Consider the following 18423-nt stretch of genomic DNA (forward strand, 5'->3'; position numbering starts at 1 on the left):
TCAACTCGTGGATAGTGGGGGTATGAAAAGGTTGGAGGACGCGTACCGCTGCCCCTCACGGGCTCGCTACGCTCACCGCGCTTCAGGTTGGCATTGATAGTGGGGGTGGCATTGACAATGGGGTGGCATTTAAAATTGTAAGCACCCATCAGGGTGCTTGTACAATTAAAAATCGCATCTGATTGCATCACATCACATGCATTGCATGCCGCTATATTGCATGCAATGCGATGTGCTGCAGTACGATCTACATCGTGGGCGCCGTGATAATACACAAGTACCAAAATGTTTCCCAAAATGAACATTGGAATAAACCTACTTATTGCATTAAACTTATAGATTTGAATTATGTTTGTAAGAACACTCAAAGTTGCACTGCCAAGTCTACACTATGCTCATAATTGGCTCACATAAGTTCAGTACATAGCCTTTCACTGCAGTACACTTGAGACAATTGTCGAGATGCTAGAAAGGAAACCTAGAAAATAAAAATGGGTTGTTTAATGCTTCAGTAGCTTCTCCTCACAATAGGAGGTCATTGGAAAGCTTTGTCTGACTCTTTCCATCTGTTGCCATTGGCTCACAGCTGGGAAATAGTAAACAAGGAGTATTCTCCAATGATGATTCAGAGCATTTGTAAGCCAGAGAATGGTTCTGCTATTTCCTTCAAAGAACTCTAGGTCAATAATGGCTGAAGTATTGTAATAGGTCACATTTAAGTGGCTGAGACATGTTTTTTTTCCCACTCTTAGTGGCACTTGTAAAGCAAAACATATATAATAATTAACCATACTTGGTAAACAGAGCCGGCCCTAGCCTAAATGACGCCCTAGGCAAGATTTTGGCTGGTGCCCCCTAGCACCGCCACTAGTTCTGCCTCTGACCCTGCTCCCCTTTCCCAGAACCATCAACCCTCATCATAGCAGTCATCATTTTGGTGCCCCTACCTGCAATATTTTAAATAGAAACAGCGAACACATTCGGCGCGCAGCCCAAATAGTGGTGTGTTCTTGCTGGGAAGGGGCATGGCCACACAATAGTACCCCCAATTCAAATTATGCCACACAGTAGAGCCACTTTATTCACATTATATCATGCGATGGTGTCCCTTATTCACTTACATCACACAGTAGTACCACCTTATGTACATTACTCCTCACATTATTCACATTATACCCCTAGAAAAAAATCCTGAGAAAATATTGTATTTTAAGCACCTCCATGGCCACACTGCAACCCAGCACTAAGCAGTGTGTGCTGGGCAGAGGAGAAGAGCTGCAGCTGCTGCTGTTACTTAAGGGGAGGGGGCCCGGGGCCCCCACTGGGCCCTTCCATCAGACTTTGGCCGGGGTAATTTGTACTCCCTACCCCTTTCTCTCGGCACCCCTGATAATACCACACAGTAATGCCCATTACACATGACACAAATTATTAATGTCCTTATAACCATAATGCCCCTTAAACATTATGCCAACCTTTATTAATGCCCTTCATACACATAATGACACACAAAATGCCCCTTACACATATGTTGCACATTATTAATGCCCTTATACACATGACACACATAGGGGGAAATTTACCAATATGAAAAACCTAGTTTTTCGTATTGGTATTTTCCCTACGACTGCATACGACTGTTTAAGTCGTATGCAAAGTCGTGTTCCGGAGGATCAGTTACAAAGCAGTCATATACGACTGCTTTGTAACCCACCGATGTCGTAGAAATTCGTATTAGCGGCCGTATATACGGCCGCTAATACGAATTATTTCTAGCAGTCTGCACGGATCAGTCAGATCCGTGCAGGCTGCAATGTGTAAAAAAAAATAGAAAAATTAAATAAATAAAAAAAAAACGGCGTGGGGTCCCCCCCACAGCCGAAACCAGCACCAGGCTGACAGAGCCTGGAGCCGGTAATTAAAAATCAGGGAACTCGACAAATAGGGTTTCCCCGATTTTTAACAACCAGCCCCAGGCTCCTGCTCTGGGGCTGGTTCCCAAAATACGGGGGACAAAATGACTAGGGGTCCCCCGTATTTTAAGAACCAGCCCCAGGCAAAACCAGCCAGCAGGGTAATGCCACAGCCGGGGGGAGACTTTTTATACAAGTCCCCCCGGCCAAAGCATTAACCCTACCGACCAGTCAGCCTGGCCAGGGGCCCTGGGGGAGTGGGGACCCCCCCAATAAAGGGGTCCCCCCCCTCCAGGACTTACCTGACCAGGCTGAAGCCTGGTGCTGTCCTCGATGCCCCTGGGCGGTGGGCATCGAGCTGATGGTTTGGTGTAAAAAATAGAATAAAAACCATTGTCTTTTACTGGTGAACTATGAGTCCCAGCAAGCCTCCCCCGCAAGCTGGGACTTGGAGAACCACAAGTCCCAGCCTGCGGGGCATTAAAGGGCCCGCTGGGTCTTGTAGTGCCACAGTAAAAGAAAGAGTTAAATAAACACACTAACACACGTGAAAAATAAAAGTTTAATACATACATAACACATACATACTGATACTTACCTTTCTTGATCCCGTAGGTAGCCCTGGTCCTGATGTCCTGTGTCGTCCATGTCGGCTGTCTGCGTCGTCCTCCAGGTCCATGTCGACGGTCCGTGTCGTCCTCCAGGTCCATGGCGGTGTCCGGGTCCGAAGAAATCCATGTTGGAGCTGTGGAAGGAAATCCTACTCACCTGTTCCTGCGCTGAAGAAGTCTTCTCTTGATCCGACGTAGTCCAGGTAATCTTCATGCTGTCGCCGGTCCCCGCTGTCTGCGCTGTCTCTGCATCGCGCTGAGGAGAGATGCTGAAGTTTCATATTCGGCGCCTCTCCTCAGACTGAATTCTATTGGCCGCCTAGCTGGCCAATCAGGAGCCGAGAAAGTCGGCTCCTGATTGGCCTGCTAGGCGGCCAATAGAATTCAGTCTGAGGAGAGGCGCCGAATATGAAACTTCAGCATCTCTCCTCAGCGCGATGCAGAGACAGCGCAGACAGCGGGGACCGGCGACAGCAGGAAGATTACCTGGACTACGTCGGATCAAGAGAAGACTTCTTCAGCGCAGGAACAGGTGAGTAGGATTTCCTTCCACAGCTCCAACATGGATTTCTTCGGACCCGGACACCGCCATGGACCTGGAGGACGACACGGACCGTCGACATGGACCTGGAGGACGACGCAGACAGCCGACATGGACGACACAGGACATCAGGACCAGGGCTACCTACGGGATCAAGAAAGGTAAGTATCAGTATGTATGTGTTATGTATGTATTAAACTTTTATTTTTCACGTGTGTCAGTGTGTTTATTTAACTCTTTCTTTTACTGTGGCACTACAAGACCCAGCGGGCCCTTTAATGCCCCGCAGGCTGGGACTTGTGGTTCTCCAAGTCCCAGCTTGCGGGGGAGGCTTGCTGGAACTCATAGTTCACCAGTAAAAGACAATGGTTTTTATTCTATTTTTTACACCAAACCATCAGCTCGATGCCCACCGCCCAGGGGCATCGAGGACAGCACCAGGCTTCAGCCTGGTCAGGTAAGTCCTGGAGGGGGGGGACCCCTTTATTGGGGGGGTCCCCACTCCCCCAGGGCCCCTGGCCAGGCTGACTGGTCGGTAGGGTTAATGCTTTGGCCGGGGGGACTTGTATAAAAAGTCTCCCCCCGGCTGTGGCATTACCCTGCCGGCTGGTTTTGCCTGGGGCTGGTTCTTAAAATACGGGGGACCCCTAGTCATTTTGTCCCCCGTATTTTGGGAACCAGCCCCAGAGCAGGAGCCTGGGGCTGGTTGTTAAAAATCGGGGAAACCCTATTTGTCGGGTTCCCTGATTTTTAATTACCGGCTCCAGGCTCTGTCAGCCTGGTGCTGGTTTCGGCTGTGGGGGGGACCCCACGCCGTTTTTTTTTTAATTTATTTAATTTTTCTATTTTTTTACACCAAAGCCTGCACGGATCTGACTGATCCGTGCAGGCAAATACGACATGAAAATGGTGTTCTATTTTCCTGTCGTATTTGCGTGGGTGTTTTACACCACTAAGCAGCCGTATTATCCATACGGCTGCTTAGTAAATCAGAAACCACCATTCTTTTGAATGGTGATTTCTGTCGTATTCTATCGATGGTGTAGACATTCGTATTTGTAAATACAAATACGAATGTTCCATCTTTAGGACTACGAATTGTTGTATTTTTGGGATTGTAAATCCCGAAAATACAAATTCGTAAAAAAAAGGTGTATTTCTCCCTACGAATACACCTTTTTTCTACGAATCCATTTTGGTAAATGTCCCCCATAATGCCTGTTACACATACAGATGGCGCCGGGCTCATCTTTCCAGGGGATGGCGATGGCGACGCCATTCGCCATTCCCTGCTCCGGCGCCATCTGTGTGTCGGAAGGGGACGCGCGCGCACGAGGTGTGCGCGCGTCCCCTTCCGACGGTGCTGCCGTCCTCGTCCGACGGGCGCCCGCACCCCCCCACAGCCGCTTCGGGTCCCCCCAGCCCCCCTCGAGCGGGAGGCGGACAGTATTGCGTCCGCCTCGCCCGCCGGCCGCCCGGATACTGAGACGCACGTGCGTGGGGGACGCACGCGCGTCTCAGTCAGATGGCGCGCCGTGCTGCTGGCGGATCGCCAGCGGCATGCTGCTGGCGATTCGCCAGCAAGCATAAGGCCTGCCCCATCTGTATGTCGCACATTATTAATGCATTTATACATGACACGCATAATGCCCCTTACATATATGCTGAACACTATTGCACAACCAACCCACCCGCAGACAGCACTCGCACAGCCGCTAACACTGTGACCTCTGCCTCTGCTTGGATACAGATGCTTCCTCATACATCTTGCCTCAATAGGCCATGCAGCTCCTGGACAGTTCTGCTAACGTTGGGTGCCTTTTTTGCTGAAAATTCGTCTTATTTGCATTGTTATGACCAGGACACACAAGGAGCTTCCGATGATTAAAATGATATGCATCATGCCTATATTCTGTGTACGACTGTGGCTGTACCTGCATACAGAATGCTTTGTTACAGTGATTTCCATGAATACACTATTTCATATGCAGATATAGCCTCACTCACACACAGAATATAGGCATGCTGCATATCATTATAATCAGCAGAAGCTGCTGATGCCCCTAGGCATTCCAAATGCCCTAGGCAATTGCCTAGTTTGCCTATGCCTAAGGCCGGCTCTGTTGGTAAACCTTGGTTATTGTTTTTTTTCTGTGGTGATATGATAAACATTAGCTTGGGATCTCTCATTTTGATAGCGACCTATGGGAGCCTGAGCAATTATTGACATTATGTCAGAAGAAAGGATTTGTGATGAACCAGCAGCCAATCTCCTGCTGGGAATTTATTGCTCTCATTGCAAAAAAATTTTAAGATTCTGTAAACAGCCAATAGGATTAAAGAGGCTGTATTTAAAATAATATTTCATGACTGTAAGTCTCTATTACATTTGAGAATGGAGTGCTAATGATATCACTGACATTTTATTTGTAAAACATGAGTGGATTATTGCTCCCTTGGCAGTCCTAATGCATACCTTCCAACGATTTTAATTTTCCTCCAGCCAACCTGCATGCTTTGTGATATAAGTGTGAAAGGCAGTTAATCTATATATAATCTATATAATTATTGGCTAATCCCTGCAGTGTTGGATTAAGGCACGAAGTACCCACTAGGATAATGCAGTGGTAGGGGTTCATGTTCAAGAGTGTGGCCATGCTCCATTGGGGGTGTGGCCAGCTATTAGCATTTCCTGTCTGGATTCCATTTATCACCCCTGGAAACAGAAGGTGTATGGCTGGGTTATGGGTGTGCGGGGAGTGTGGAGTAGCAATGGTGATTGGACGGCGGTCATTGCCACACACACAGGTACTGGCTTATGTTTAACATGGAACTAAGGATTTGATATTCTGGCAACCCGATTGGAGCATTGGAAGTGTGTGTATTTTTCTTGTTGTATGTGATACAGAAAGGAGCTGGTTTCTCCAAAACATCGCTGCTGCTCCTCCACTTTTTTTCAAAATAAATGATCAAGTCCCATTTAAGTCTCTGCTTTTTTTAGATTTATTATTTCTAAAGGTAGCTAATTTTTTCTTTTATGTGATTTTTTTATTTTTTTGCTTTTGGCTAAGCAAGTTTAAAAAGGACTAACTGCAGGTCTATCTTGATCGCAGGTGGGTAGCCTAGCGCTCACCTCTTGTATAACACAATGATGTAACCGGGTGGTTTGGGACGCCAACACCCGGCGACACTCACCCTCTCACCTTGACCTCACGCTTAGACTGCATTGTTGTCACCGGACACGCTCGTAGTGACTTAAATTCCTGTTTACTGCATTTTCCCCTCATCAGTGATAGCCCGTACCCACCAGTGGACATACCATCCAGTACATTGTGTGCAGATACGGTTCTACCACTGCCTCCCACCCCTCACCCACCCTGCTCCCAGTGAGACAACATCACAGGAGTTATACCCCCCTCACGGCAATACTTCAGCCCTCCTGCCATCCAGTCTGCAACCATTACCATCGTGAAGCAGCTTCTGGTTAGGCAGACGGTGTTGCATTGCATGTTTTATCATCTTTATTATCTTTTGTATATCTCAATAAACCTCTTAAAGGAACAACACGGTTTTTCATTTCATACCTGTCACTTACATCATTGTGTTATACAAGAGGTGAGCGCTAGGCTACCCACCTGCGATCAAACTGTATTTCTGGGAGTCTGGACCACTCCAGCCCAGCAGCCCCCTCGCCACATCAGGCATTTAGCGCGAGCACTCACCCCCATTTCCACTGCAGGTCTATCTTGTAAACCATATAAAATAACAAAATGAAAAAGTTAAAACCCAAACTTTTCTCAGCTAAGGGGTTAACACGGTATGCATTTGACCGAAGAAGCGAGGAGCAGGGTTGAGAATCTGTTTAATGAAGATGAATGAGACAAATTGCCCATGCTGGAGTCATCGGAGTCACGTGTAGGAGGAATTGCCCGTGATGTTTGAAATTGTGATAGAAATTCACAGCTTCATTTATCAGTGTCATATTTGGACTTCAAGTGAGCTGGTATCTTTCTCATTTCTTCTAGATGAATAGGTCAACCTTAATATTTATTTCAGTGGTAGAACAGTTGTTTGATGGGTTTCTGTTAGCCAGACAATAAAACAAAATCACTAAGAGAATGAAAATGAAAGTATTATGGTGAATATATATAACGCACCGCACAGCACATCATGTTCCAGAAAATATTTAGTTATTCACATAATTTTGGGTATGGGTAAAAACCGGAACCGGACAGGACCCTGAAACGCCATACCAGACAGGCGCCATTAATCAATTATGGTCATTACGGAGCTTTTAGTTTCTGGTACGGTGGGGTGCCTATCTGGGGGAGTCCCCTACTGTGGGGCTGCCTGCAACACCTTTCACCAAGAAGTGAATAAAGTCTGCCTATATGGCCCGGGCATGTAGCAAAAACCGGAATGGTCCGGACCACATGGGGGGGTTGTCATTTCCCCTTCCCCTTGTCCCTGGTGAAAGGTATAACCGGCATCCCCCCCAGACAAGACACCACCTGGACCGGGCACTACACGCTCTGGAGTTTGATGTCCGGTTCCAGTTTTTACTTCCTCCCCATAATTTTCTGGCAGTTAACAATTCATATTTCCTACCATTGCGCACACAGTAGAGTTAAGATTTTGTCAGAAGTCAAGTAACTTAGATGTTATTGGACTGTGGGGAGGGGAAACATAGGTACACTGAGAATGGATAAACTCCACAAAGATAAAGCTTTTTTTGTGAATTGAACCCAATACATTAGTGCAATGAAGCAGAAAGCCGGGTTATCACCATTCCACATTGGTGTGAACCAAAAGTTGACTATTCCTTCACCAGGCTAAGGGGTAGCCTGGTGTGATAAAGTGGAAGGTGACAATGCTCCAGCCAATCAGCTCCTAACTGTAAACCTGTAACTTGATCGTTTTATTTATTGCCAGATTTTTTATATTGTGCAGCAGTTTAAAGAGAGTATTTGAACATTTACATCAGTCCCTGCCCCAGTGGATCTTACCATTTATATTTTCTATCACATATACACACACACAGAGACATTGTAGGTTCATTATTTGTGAGCCAGTTAACCTACCAGTACATTTTTGGATTGTGGGAGGAAACCGGAGTAACCAGAGACAAACCCATGCAAGTCAGGGAGAATATACAAACTCCACACAGTTGGAGCCATGTTGGGAATTGATCCCATGACCTCAGTGCTGTGAGGCAGTAATGCTAACCATTACACTGTCCAGGCTGTAGTTGGAGTTGATTGGCAGGTGTGTTATCACCTTACACTTTATTACTTCACTAGGCTTAGTACAACTACTCCTGTGTGTGTGTGTGTATGTGTGTGTCTATCTGTTTCCCGGCACTCTGGATAAAATAAAACTTGCCCAATGCCTTCCATCTTGCTTCCACCACTAGAAGATGCTATGTATATGCGATGTCGGCGGCTGCACTCAGGTCTTATAATAAAACTATAACAACAGCGGTTTTGGTCAATGTGGTCGATGGCACTTTAATCAATAACGGCATATACTATCTTTCACCTTGAAAACTTGAAGGTGGTGGAATTCGCTAGTGCTCCCTATTACTACCATTTCTATCCCTTGCCATCTCCGGCTAATGGGGGATTTATAGAGCAGCTGCTGGTATTTGATAGCACATCTAAGGTCACCTTTTTGTGTGTGTGGGGGTGTTCTTTCATGCTATACGAATATTCCTTGAAAACCTGCTTATTATAGAAAAGTTTATTAAACATAGATGTAACATCTACAGACATAAATATTATGAAACTTCTATTGACCTGTGCAGTGTCTTCTTTATTTGCATTATCTTGGGGCATCAATAGTGGCACACATGGGTGTTGGCTGTGTGACTTTGCACACTACATAGATCCACGTAGCTGCATTGGTTTTGTATTTGACAAATACAACTATCTTTTATAGTTAGAATTACCAGGCTTGCTATGCAACAGTAAATACTGGAGTCTGAGGTTGTGAGTTCAAATCCCATGCTGCTAAGAATGATTGGTTTTAAATACAGGGGCGTGCGATTGAAAGTTATTGACCAGGTGCGCAGAAATCACACTTTTACTGATAGCTCATAAGTTACATGCATGGATATGGTATACAAGGTCTTGTGTTCAGATCCCTATCATGCAGTTTTATTTTTAAAGCAAATGTCATTCTTATACCCTCCCCCCCATTTAAATCCTAAAAGGGGTTCCATCAGGTAACAAATTTGAAACACAACATATCACAGATATTGGTGTTCCTTTCGACTTGCATGCATAGAAAAAAATTGCCAATTTTTGGTGGTTTTGCTAATGTGATTTATGAATGCAACACTATTGAATGAAATACCATTGCTTTCATATCAAATCCAACTGAAAACTGCGAAGTTCCAGAGATATTTGTTGTTGGTTTTTAAAATTGATTCATTGAAAGGAATACGTAAGTAATTTCCCTTTATCCTGAAGATTAAAAAAAAAAATGTAATGTTTTTAATAATGTTATTTATGCATTTCTGTGGTAATACTAACATAAACAGTTAGGTGTTAAACAATTATTTCCTTTGATCTCTTTACACTGTCCTTCCCTACTTTGCAAGATGCAGATGTTGCGATAAGTGCAAAGCAAACAACCTAGCCATATGTTTCAATAATTTAAATTAATTTGGTACAGTCATACTGTTAATCTTCAGTGACTTGTTGATTGGCACTTTGCAGACATATTCCTGGATGGCGCCCAATACCATTTTCTGCAGTTTTTCTGGCAGTAGCAAAGAGCAACATTTTCACAAATTGGAATCTTGCACAGTTCTGGGAATGGAGCCAAGATTTAAATTGGACAATAACCTCTGCTCTGTATATAGCTTCTATTCTTCAGCTGTGGGTAGAGCGATTTGTTTAATGCAGTTAGTCTAGTAGCATATAATAGACTGATGTGAGTCACTCTTTGGCAACGTGTGTTTCTTAAATATATATAGTTTGAAAAACTAGTTTGTACTAAAGCTGGTTACACTTGTACAAACAATAACAATTAACAGTTCTAGAATAGGATCAAGGTTGCCGGAGTATCTCAAATAATTCAGGAAATTTTCAGGACAGTGTTTTGGAGAAGCAGTGTCTTTTATGACACTTTTTTATGATGACTGTAAAAAATGTTTATTGCCTGTTCTTTCATGTTCCTCCTTCACTGTGTTTACCAAAAAATAAACTGTGAAATAAACGGATTCACTAAAATAGAAATGGAAGCAGATTAAGGTTCAGTTTGTCGTTTACAACAGAGAATTTAAGGTAGACATAATCATAAAAAAATCAGTTTCACATCTGTTTGTCTCTGTTTCTGTTGGCTGGTACAATTCTGTGTTTCAATAGGGTGAATTAAGTAAAGCTCCACTATGGCATCCTTTTAATCCTTGCATTACTTTTTGCGGATTTTGTTTTATATATTGCAAGTGCTAGAGTTCTATTTTTTAGGGTGCGAGTTTATAAAAGTGGAGGAATTACCCAAAGCAGCCAATGAGATTCTGAATATTATCTTTCGAAGGAGCTAGATAAATAACTACAATCTGATTGGTTGCTGTTGGAAAACTATCCACATTTTTTTTTTCTACAGAGAAAATTCCTTTTAAAACGGTAAAGATTTTCATTTGCTGGAAATGTTGAGACCCATGTGTGTTGAAAGAGGGGAGACACAGGATTGTCGAATAGAAGCTGTACTGATTGGACTCCTGTCCAATCAGGTACAGGAATCTACACTATTGTTTTCATTTGAAACATAGATTTTGACAGCAGATAACCATTTGGCCCATCTAGTCTGCCCATTTTTTTAAATTTTTAGCTATAATCTCATTCTAGCACCTGCCAGCTTTGAAAACCCAAGCAGTTCCTGTTCCCTACCTGGGGTGACGCTGTCTCCAGTGGTGTTTCTAGCACATGTCTGGTTTGCATATCCGTGCTGATAAACAGACCACACTGTGCTAGAAGCACTACATCCGACATCAACATCCCAGACAGGAAAGAGGAACTGCATTGGTTTTCAAAGATGGCGAGTGCTAGAATGAACACTATAGGTGGGTGGGCAGATGCCTGCCGGTGGCGGATGTCTGCCATCACAAGACGACAGCTACCCGCCCCATCTTTGTCCACAGACTTTTAGGTACTTGTTTCCTATCTGGGCGCCCAGGTTTTCTACGTACGGCACCGTAATGAAATCGGATCGCATCGCATCGTACACACACACGATATTGAACGATGCGATGCGATGCGATCCGATTCGATTTCCCATAGGAAACAATGTGAAATGGCTCAATTTAGCCAAATTCTCATAGGAACAATAGTAAATGGGCCAAAAACACCCCTGAACATTGAAATGTCCCCCCAAAAGTAGTTTACGCCACCCCGCCATCAACGTGAACCCGAAGCGTGGCGAGCGCAGCGGTACGCGTCCTCCGACCTTTTCATGCCCTACTATCCACGTCGGCGTGGAGTGAGAATAGAATAGTGTGGCGAGCGCAGCGAGCCACCGAGCCCGAAGCGTGGCGAGCGCAGCGAGCCCCGCGAGGGGACGCGGATACCTTCACAGTTATACGCGTCCCCTCGCGGGCGACGCGGACACCTGGGAAGCCCGCGAAGGGACGCGTTTACCTGTGAAGGTATCCGCGTCCCCTCGCGGGGCTCGCTGCGCTCGCCACGCTTCGGGCTCGGTGGCTCGCTGCGCTCGCCACACTATTCTATTCTCACTCCACGCCGACGTGGATAGTAGGGCATGAAAAGGTCGGAGGACGCGTACCGCCGCCCCTCGCGGGCTCGCTGCGCTCGCCACGCTTCGGGTTCACGTTGATGGCGGGGTGGCGTCAACTACTTTTGGGGGGACATTTCAATGTTCAGGGGTGTTTTTGGCCTATTTACTATTGTTCCTATGATAATTTGGCTAAATTGAGCCATTTAACATTGTTTCCTATGGGAAATCGAATCGGATCGCATCGCATCGCATCGTTCAATATCGTGTATGTGTACGATGCGATGCGATCCGATTTCTCTACGGAGAATAGCATGGTGCGCAATTAACTTAGTGGGCGCCCAGATAGGAAACAAGTACCGACTTTTATTTGAATTCCATGCAATGATTTCTCCTGCAGCGGAGGCATGCATGGGGATTTGTTGTCATTACACATCCCCTCACATGTTACCAAGGGTAATCAGCGGGGGTGGGCTGTGACAGGCGCTCGGTAAGCTGCGATGTTTGCATCTTACTAAGCCAACATGAATCTGGTTCTTACAGTAGTAGTCCTTTGCAAGAATATTCATCTGCCTATCCAAAGCATGGATAATCAAAATACTCTCCACTGTTCTCTGCTTGTGAGGCTCAGAATGTGAATATGCCTGTACCTGTTGAGACATTTTCCTTTCTGACATTTGAATGTGGTTCATGTAGATCAGTGGTAGCCAACTCCAGTCCTCGAGAGCTACCAACAGTTCACGTTTTCCAGACAACCTAGCTGCTGCACAGGTGCACTCATTACTCACTGACAGATTTTAAAAGATCCACAGCTGGAGCTAATTACTTCACTTGTGATTCCGTGAGGAGATCTGGAAAACATTACCTGTTGGTAGCTCTCGAGGACTGGAGTTGGCTACCCCAGATGTAGATCATAATATTTATCCTGAAATAAGTATTTACATTTTTCTATTTGGAAACTGACATTTAGTTCTCCAGAACAGTCTAAAGCAAATTTATGTTCTTTTAAGAGGTTGAAAAAAGTTAAATATGTGGCTTTGAGACGTGACAAACATAGGGTTCGAGCAACAGAAAATAAAGATAATATTTTTATTTGTGCTGGCATACTGCAAGGTTATGAGTAACATAAAAACTCATGTAATGCGTACTGTGTAACGTTTCTCTTTAAGCACTGTTACTTGGCTTTCATTTTATTGATTTGCTGCGAACTTGTTTTGTGTAGCTCAAGGCTTCACAGGCTTATTTAATGGAATGATATAAATCATACAGACATGGTGTAACTGATAGACAGTAGATGCTATATTTGATCAGTATATTTAAAATTGTGTTCTGCTTTTATCTACATTCATGCAGTGAATGTGTGTAACTTTAATATAGGGTTAATTAATATATTTGTAGAATATACCATTTAAGGGCAGGGCTAAAATTATTTTAGCTTTGCCCCTTCCTTAAGTACCTGTGATTCATGGGATTTACCATGACAGGAAGTGCCCAGCTGCTTCTCCACTCTTTGTTCTATTAAAAATTAGGTGTAAGTATGATGTCATGATACAATTGTAGAAAATTAAGTAAGATGTTTTATAACCTACAGTATCTGTAATAAAATTGTGCAGTGGAAGCTGGAGCACCATCACCACAGGCAAAGCCAGTGAATACTGTAGCTCCCACAGCCACTACCAATGCCTGATGGTTCCTACCCACATAAAGTTGATAGTTGATGCCTGACCTCTCCATTTGGCACAGCTAATGGGGCCGATTCATCAGTAAGGGCAAGTCCCTTTTCTGTCAATGCTGGGGTTAGGGGTTTGGAGAAATCAAACATAACTTTTTAGAACCGGGCAGAGGAGTCACACTGACTACCAAATCCAACAAAAATTGTTGGATATTTGAGATATATGGGTAGCTGGGGTGACTGGAAGTGCGAGACAGGCACATAGAGAGGAGAGAGAGATATAGGAAGTGGTGTAAGAATGGTGGGGTCAAAAAGATGGGAAAGCGGAAGAAGAGATGAAGAATAATGGAAGGCATAATTATTAACAACCTGATGAGTGACAAGTCGCATCTTGGAGGGATCTAGAGTGCTGCTATGTTAAGTCTTGGTCCTTTTCCCCCACACAAGCGCATTCTGTCTACTATTAGTTTGTAGACCATGTGGTACGTGTTTATAAGAGTTAATTGCTCTTTATTGAGTGGCTTATGTGTTTATATTATCTGTAACAGTATTACAATATTGTATGCTTCCCTTTCCTTTTGGGTGGCCTAATGAGAACCATTGTGGAAGATATCGATACCATCTGCATGCACTTGGAAATGATTCCATTGAAAATTAGCACCTGTGGACCCTTTGGTGACATGTCTTCTTGTAATGTTTAGAACATACATCTTCATTTTCTACTCTAAAACTTAGGCCTTCTATTAGACAATTCACAGCTAAGCTAGGAAAAAAGCTAAATATATTACAAGTAATTGGTTTTTAGCAGTTGGGGCAAACCACCTTGCTTCTTCTGACACCGTCTTCTGTATTTGCATTTTCAGTAGATGGTTTGCAAAGCTGCTTGAGTGTAGTTTTGCGAATCCATCTACTACTGAATCAGGCCCTTTGTTGGGCAGGTTGCAACCTGAAGCATACAAATGAGGCAAGTTTCATTCATACCGACAGCACACTGCATCTTCCCATCTCGGAACGCCATTCGCCAAGATGCAGATGCACGATCGTATCATGCATTCGCATCCTGTTACTGAGATGGGAAGATACAGCGTGCTGGATGAATGAAACTGGCACCATCTGTGTGAACACATTGAGGACATTATTCGTATTACTGTATATGTACAAAGAAAAGACACAAATGTTCTGTTTAGCAAAAATAGCCCCATCTCAGTATTTAAGAATTCATTAGACTCTGTATACGAAAGTGTATCTAAGACCACTCCTGTTGTTTTTCTATCTTTTGAAGGAAATTACATACTGCACTGTGGGGGAGGTGTATCAAACATGTAAAAAAAAGTACAGACAGACAAGTTTCCATAGAAACAAATCCGCTTCTTGCTATCACTTACAGTATAAAGTACATTTCACATACCAGCTAGAAGCTGTTTGCTTTTGTATTGACACATTCTCCAGCAGTTTTGAAACATCTGACTCTATGGGTGAGATGTACTATGCCTACAAAAGTGATACAACACCAGATAACAAGCTCTGCAATGTGATAAATAATAGGAGCTGATTGGTTGGTAGTTTATTTCAGTACAAAGCTTAGTAAATTTGTCCAGGAGTGTCTTCAGACTTGATGTGATCAATGTGAAGAGCTAGAGTACTCGCACTTATCAGTTGTAACCTGTTTGGGGGGGGGGTTAAATGTTTATAGGTTATTATAACATCAACAATAAAAATTCCTATTAACTTTGTAGCACATTCCAACAGGAACATTGAGAATATCGTCACCATACAGGTACATTTGCTAAATGAAGTCATTTTTAAGAGTTCTAAATTATTTAAGGCAAGGGTGGCCAAACTGATCTTCGAGATCTACCACCAACGGTTCATTGTGCCACTTCCACCACATATTTAAAAATGTTAGTAATAATTACACCTATGCACCAGCTCTGAAAAACATGAGCTGTTGGTATATCTCAAGGACTGGTTTGACCACCCCTGAAGTAAGGGTTTATTTTAGGATAATACAAGAATACCGGCAAATAAAAAATAATTACAATCCAACAGACCTCTCCACCCAGCAATTGATACTCAAGGTCATGCACAACATCCATTACTAGGTTTTTGTATTTGGTTTTGCATTTAACATGGATTCCAGCTATCACTGGAAAGAGATTCCAGCACTGTAGGATCTATAGTACTATTTATAAAGTGAACATTTGCACTACATGACTGGGTGTGCCAACAATCCTTGCATTTTGTGTTCAGTACAAAGCTACTAGATAATTGCACTTTTCAGTGATTTGTTTGGAGGTATTCGGAGTACTAGATACTGGTGTGTTTCTGGGGACTGCGCATCATAGAATTGTTACATGGTAGGAACCTAGTAAAAAGAGGAAGTTGTTACACAGTGGAGAATTACATGTATAGAAGCCATGGGGTATCTATAATGGGCCCACCCCATGCACAATGCACCCATTTTTCCAATACTTACCCTCCAGAGTCCAGCAGGGGCAGGAGTGCTGCCGAGAATCCGATCTGCGCATGCGCAGTGGATTCTGAGCGCTCTAGTGCTCAGACTCTACTGCGCAGAGCTGCTGCTGGCGGCAGCAGCAATGTGAAAATCACTGGAAAATGTCCACCGCCCCATTTTTCTGGAAGTGTGCGCATGCGCAGCTCAGACCCTACTGCTCCTAGCAGAGAGGAGGGGGGCGGCTGGAGGAGACTGCAGATGGGCCTCCAAGTTAAGACACCCCTGTATAGAAGTATCTGATTGCATGCTTACAAAATCCTAATCGTAGGGAGTGAGATGATGAAAACATCTACTATAGATGTATTTTACTAGGTATATTTTCCAAAGCTTCTTTCTACCAAAAGTCTCAGTGCTTGTCTGCATAGTGTTTTTTTTTTTTTTTTCTGGTGATACTACAACTGTTCTCACTTATATGAGAATGTAGGATCGATCACAATCCACAATTGATGAGATTTCGGCCCTCTTATTTTTCCATATATGTACAGAATTTTTGTAAAAACAGCCATGTGGAGCAGAAATCGAGGCTCCAACATGTTCAAGAAGTTCATTCATTATAAATAAGTGAACTACTACTACTACTACTACCACTAAGACCACTCATTTTAGCATCTTGGTCATTTGAAACAAGTGTTATGAGCTGTAAAATTTAATTATGTATGCAAGTATCTGTAAATGAACTGAACTGTGCTCTCAGTGCATTAGTTACAGAAATTTGAAAAGGGGAGGAGACTGGTGATGCTGGCTTATTGGGTACAAAGATCATGCAATTATTGCACTAAAATAGAACGGATGCGGTCGGAATCCCGGCGCCGAAATCCCGACACTTTCTCCCTCTGTGGGTGTCCACGACATACATAGAGGGAGAATAATTTAGTGTGCCGAGCATAGTGAGGCACTGGGCCCGCTGCATGGCCAGCGCAGCTAGCCCGCAAGGGAGGGGCGATCCACGTCCCCCCCCCCCCCTTGTCGGGATTCCAACTGCTGGGATTCCATACCGAATCCAATAGAACTACAGCAACATACACTTAAGCTACATAATATGCTTCGGCAAACCTCTTGAAGACAAGTGATTTCAGTGAACTAGTAACCTTGACATGCACCAATCATATTTCCTTAGAGTTCTATTGTTTATGCATCGTCTTGACAGCTGCCATTACCACTTGTTAACATACCGTGCCATTGGCACATTATGCTAATGCAAATGCTGACTCTGGGTAGTTTCACCACCCAATTTCAGTATTACACTTGATAAGCAAAAATAGAGTCTAAGATTTATATGCACTTTAGCTTATGGATTCAATTGGATACTTATGTATCCAGTAACTGTCCTATAGGAATTGTTAACGCAACATATATCAATAAGCTTTATTTATATGTTTGTAAGAACATCCTATTTATCAAAATTAGATTAATTCGGCATATTTCAGAATCTTGGATGTTTATGATTAATAAATAAAAAAAAAAAAAAATTTCTTCATTCTGCCACAACAAAAAAAAATGTGTATTTTGTTCGTGCTATTCCCTAATAAAAGATTTAAAATAAATAAACAAACATTACTTTTATAACTGAGCGAAAAAGCAAATTAAGACTGTGAGATTACCCATCTGGTGAAGGCGCTTCTCAGGGGAATTTAAGTGATCATGAAAGTCACGAACCCCCCCCCAAATGCAATCATGACTTTTTTTTCTTTTTCTGCTATGTTAGCAAAAACCTTTTTCTTTTCTGTTACAGAGAGCAAAGTCTTCGATGACATATCATTATAAATGTATATTGTTCAACATTTCTGGGATTGATTCATATGCTATTAAAGACCTGTCATCTAAAACGTATAAGCTGTAATAATGTTCAACTCTAGGTGAGAAAATAGGCTTTTTAAGTTACAGTAATTATGCCCTAGATAATGTATTTTTCTCTGTTTGCTTTTGTCCTATTAACAAAAGTACAGAAGCAGACAGATGACTCTCTAAATATATGGTGTGCTTATAGACCTGAATTGATATGCACTATATCCATTCTAGTGCTTACGGATGATGTCATCTTTCCATCATCTTATGCCCCCTCCCCTACACTTCCTTCAGACAATCTGTACAATGTGACTTTATATTGTATTGTACATTTTAATCATGCAACAGCAGAACAAGTTCAGATTCTCATCTTTTAATTAGAAAGTGTATTGTTTGTATCATCCCACATTCACATAGATTCCCATTGAACCAGCAAAACCCAGCACTCCATTTTAATTGAATTTGTCATTTCATTCAATCAACCCTTCTGTTAATATGGTGATTAAAAAAAAAAGTGACACTACTTATTTTTAATTAATGACAGATGAACAAATGACAGGTGTTTTATAGGTTATAATTGCAGCAATCATTAAAAAAAAATGATATTTCAACAGAATGTTCTTTATATCTTTTGTATGAATGTATTATGA

The 18423-nt window shown here is 43.0% G+C and overlaps 1 protein-coding gene across 1 annotated transcript in view; it reads left to right on the top strand.

Annotated features, from left to right (window-relative positions):
* The window catches only part of TOX3 (TOX high mobility group box family member 3), a 104567-nt gene that overhangs the window by 35737 nt on the left and 50407 nt on the right, over window positions 1-18423 (top strand). The gene's annotated exons all lie outside the window — the stretch shown is intronic.

The sequence above is a fragment of the Crinia signifera genome, chromosome 11 (genome assembly GCF_055691185.1).
Source record: "Crinia signifera chromosome 11, ASM5569118v1, whole genome shotgun sequence".
Lineage (NCBI taxonomy): Eukaryota > Metazoa > Chordata > Amphibia > Anura > Myobatrachidae > Crinia > Crinia signifera.